This window comes from Emys orbicularis, chromosome 8, assembly GCF_028017835.1.
Source record: "Emys orbicularis isolate rEmyOrb1 chromosome 8, rEmyOrb1.hap1, whole genome shotgun sequence".
Classification (NCBI taxonomy): Eukaryota; Metazoa; Chordata; order Testudines; family Emydidae; genus Emys; species Emys orbicularis.
In genome coordinates this window covers 20,508,222-20,512,765 of record NC_088690.1, presented here as the reverse complement: position 1 = coordinate 20,512,765, position 4,544 = coordinate 20,508,222, and positions in this window count along the sequence as shown.

Genomic DNA, 4,544 nt, shown 5'->3' with positions numbered 1-4,544 from the left:
GCAAATATTACTTCTCCTTAGCATAGGTACTCTGAACAGTGCAATTGAACCTCATTCTGGGAAGAACCTTCTGAACAGAATGGTTGATGCTTTGATGGCCTTCCCAGAAGCCACACAAACCCATCTTTGTTTCCAGTCCTTTCCTGGAAATACCTTTTCCTTGGAAGGAGAGGAAGGGAGTCTGGGCAGGAAGCTGAAAGGATATGACCTCGGTGCTCAATACTCTCATGTACCCAGAGTGGTGACTTTCATTTCTCTAGCCATTTCAGAAAGTTAAACAATTGGCCTTGTTATACAGATGCCCCAGTTAGCTTACAAAGCCAGATCTTAATTAGTTTTCAGTCCAAAAGCATAATCTCTTGAAGACATTTGTCTCTAATATCTGAGATCTCAGTAAGAAAGATTTAAAAGGCCCTTACTGCAGCTCCTTTAATGAAATTTACTTAATCTCCTTATTAGAGCACTGCAGAGCTATCTAACTGTTTATGAATTAGATCGTCTACACTTTACAAGAGATTTACTCTTCTGATGCATTGTATCCGATTCAGTCAAAGTTCATATGTAAAACAAAACAAAACCCCCATGACCAAACTGCATTGCTGAGACTAGACCTTTTTATTTTCATGGTTTGTTACTGCAGCATGTCCCTTGGCTGAACTCTAAACTTTGTTACATGTGAAATAATAAGGACTCAGCAAATGTGACTGAGCACACTAAAGAGGAAAAGATCAAATTATGGATGAGCACTGAATCCTAGAGGCGCTGCTGGTGCTAATGATTCACATTCAGAATAGATTTTGTGCATTTCACTATGGGCTAAAGAGGGCAAAGTTGGAGAAAAATCAAATAGTAATAAAAGGGCTTCACAATTGTCTAAGTTAAAATACAGCCACTTGTTAGAGGCAAGTTGGGAGAACAAAGGATTTTTTGCTTTGTTTGCTTTTCCTTAAACAGGTTTAAGTCATAGCAAGTATTTAGAAATTTCACTTAAGAAAAGCAGAAGAATGAAGTTAGGATGTTTTTCTATATTAAGGAAATGTCAAGTAATGGACCATGGTTCTATGGGAATGAATCTCTTGTTGCTTGTTTTTTTTCCCACCTGAATCAGTCCCTGTTGGAGAAATTTACTTAATATTAAAGTATCAGGAGACCATGTAGGCTAGTGGATAAGGCACTGTGATAAGAGTCAGGAGGCCTGGGTTCTCTTTGCAGCTCTGCTACTGACCTGTTGTATGACCTTGAGCAGGAAGTCACTTCACCTCTGTTTCTCCTCCCATCCTTTATCTATTTAGACTGCAGGATCTTTGGGACAGGGTCTCTCTCTGTGTGTGTTTGTGTGTGTGTATTGCTTAGCACAATGTTGAACTTGAGTGGTGCTATTGTTTATACAAATAAATAATAAATGTTAACATTTGTTTTTGGAGGAAAAAGGGAAGTTGCAGTCACGTACCTCTAGGGAGAGTTGGGCCGTGTGTGTGTCTCTCTCTAGGATAGCTGGCAAAGTCGCAATGTACTATGTTTAAGTAATAAGATTGTGATACCAAAAACCTATCAAAATCCAAGAAATACAAAACGAAGACTGATGCCTCACATTGAATCTTGACTGGGATCCTTGTGAAAGAAAAGCCCAACAGTGGGAGTATAAAATGGAGCATCAGCCTTATAGTTAACTTTCCTCACTTCTGTTGCCCGGAGTCAGAACAGTTATTGACTATGCATTGTAGTTTTATGCGGTTTTCTTGTTCTTTGTTTTCAAAAGGTATTTAAATTATATATGAGTCCTTTTGAGACATTATAGCCTTTTATATAAACATATAAGTCTCAGATAGTTGCATCACATTTATTTACTACCCCAGAGGAATTTAATATTCAGGAGCCACTGTTGACTGTCTTATAACTAAGATCTATAAAACCAAACAAACCTAGATTTAGCGTTTGACATCTTTGGAGAAGGGTATCCTTGATTTTGCTATAGAAAAGGTAAGGCAGCAGGACAAGCTTTCCCATACTTCCCTGACTTTGTGCTTTAGTCCTGATGTGAAGGGACCCATCCTGTTTTGTGAGAAGGGAACTCCTTAGATGGCCGAATCTCTGGCCTCTTCTGAGAGTGCAAAATAGCGTTAATGGTTATTATGATTGTCATAGTCATTGAGGTCAATAGAACTTAGGCTTCTAAGGCCTGGGCTATGCAGTTTTTGTACAGATTTAACTATTTAATTTAGATGTATGATTTTTTTAAAACAAAAATTTTACTGACATCCATACCACGAATGCATTTGTACTGGTATAAAAATGCCTCATACCAGTATATCTTATTCTCCTTCCCTGAAGGGAATATAAGCACCGTTCTACTGGTATGAGCTGTCAACACTAGGAGAGTTGTATCACTTTAGCTAGACTGGTCTAATTAAAAGCGGTACAACTTTTATGTGTAGATAAGACTTAAATCACTTAGGCACTTTCAAAAACTTTAATTGTGGGCATCTGTCCAGTAGGGATTGCACTGAGGCCACCAGCCAAGCTTTCAATCAATTGTCTGCTTCCACTTTGTGGAGAAGTGGGACCGAGGGATGCATAACTGTACTTCTCACTGCGGAGGCCACAAATGGTCTTGGGAATAAGGATTCAATTTTATATTTTTTAAATCCTGAATATTAGTGATCACCCTGCCTGTTTGCTACCTTCCTTCCTGAAGTTCCAGACAGCCTCCAATGGAAACCTATGTGGGTTTTGTGTCTGAGGCTAACGCCTGAGTAAGAGTTTTGGGTTGCCCCAACCCAGCTTCCAGCTACACACGCAAACCTCTGAGTGCTTTCAACCTGGGCTAGCTGGCTTGCCTGGGGCTATAGACTAGAGCTGGGTTCCGCTTTAATTCAGGCTGGTAACCCACCCACTTTGCAGTGAGGATGCAGGTTAAACCACTCAAGTGCTGATAGTCCTACCATGCCTTCCCACAAATCCCCCTGTGAGCCCAGAAAGAGACACAGGTTCTCCCACCACTTACTGTGAGAGAATCACGGAGCGGCTCATCTTACTGCAGCACAAAGAGCACATAGGCTATGTCTCCACAGGTCTTAGTGACACACACATGGGAATGCAGCACTGCTCACACTGTGGCTAGGCTAATGTGGGTGCTGTGACCTAGGAATCTCTAGGTACCAACTAGAAGAGCGCATGGGGTGCCTAAAGTTTACCAGGGATCCCGTGGGTCACTATATGCATAATAATTCACTATATGGTGGCAGGTGGGGTCTCTACCAAGAGCCCACTGTGAATGTATGTCTGGATAATATGTAAGGAGTTATGTCTATATTGAAAATTATGTTCTTAAATTCAGGTAACCAGGAGGGGACGTCTCATACAGGTTCCTTTCACTCAGGAGGTAACAGAGCTTCTCTCTGTGTCTGTTCATGTGCATAGTGTATGTCTCACAATGGATGCCTGTTTGCATACTGAGTTGAATGCTAATCAAGAGATTGTGAAATCTTTAAGAGGAAATGTACAGGAAGAAATAAACACAGGAGGGGATCCTCTTTATGAATAAAGACAATGGCTGGGGTATATTGGGCAGGGGGGAGGGGTGCAGAGGTATACCCTGGATCCTTCACTGAGGAGGCACGCTAACAGTGTGTTTGTCTTAGGAATGGAGAGTCACAGCCATTACTGGCTGTAAAACACTGGAAGAAGGCTGGGTTAGCATTGCTCTATAAGACATGAAAGTATCTAGTTAAGTAAGTCTAGGTTCTAGAATGCACGTTATGATTTTATTTTATATGTAACCATTTGTTTCCAATACTTCTACATGAGGTCATTTGAATCGCTATACTTCGTTTAAAAACTTTTTTTTACTACTTTTCACTACATGCTGTGTGTTAAGCAGAGTGGTGATCTGAGATGGAACTGCTTCTTTGGAAGCAGCGAACCTGTGAATTCTGTGAGTGTCCAGTGGAACAGGGGTTGGGCACTTCAGTGAGATGCTTAGGAGTTGGAGCGTGCCTATAGCTAACCTGCAGAGAGAGAGAGTAGGGCCTGTGTAGGCCTAGAGGGGAGAGTTTGTGTTGCCCAGGGCCGGTGGAGTCAGGGAGCTGACCCCTGACAGGCACGGACAAGGCTTCCTCACGCTAAGGGCAGATGGTAGCAAGGTGTTTCTCAACCCTAGGTACCCCTGGAAGTGTCATAGGTGCCAATCACCCACATTAACTCTGCAGTGAAGATATACCTTGAATATGGGTCTGGGGGCCAGGAATCCCTGCACTCACTAACTTTGGTCTTGAGCAAATTGCTTATTCACTTCATTTCCCCATCTGTATAATAGAGGTGATAAATACCACTCTCCCAGGCATGTTGTAAGGATGACTAATTGTTAATGTAGGCAAAGCCCAGGTGCTGTTAAGCATTTCTAACTATTCATTAATAGCAAATCTGTGGAAAAACTCCACATTCAGAAATCCTCTGCTTTGCACTTGTTTCCTGCACTCACTGTCCCCAGAAATCTTCTGTAGGGGAACCTGTGAGCCCTGCTTATTTCATAGGTGATTTTCCCC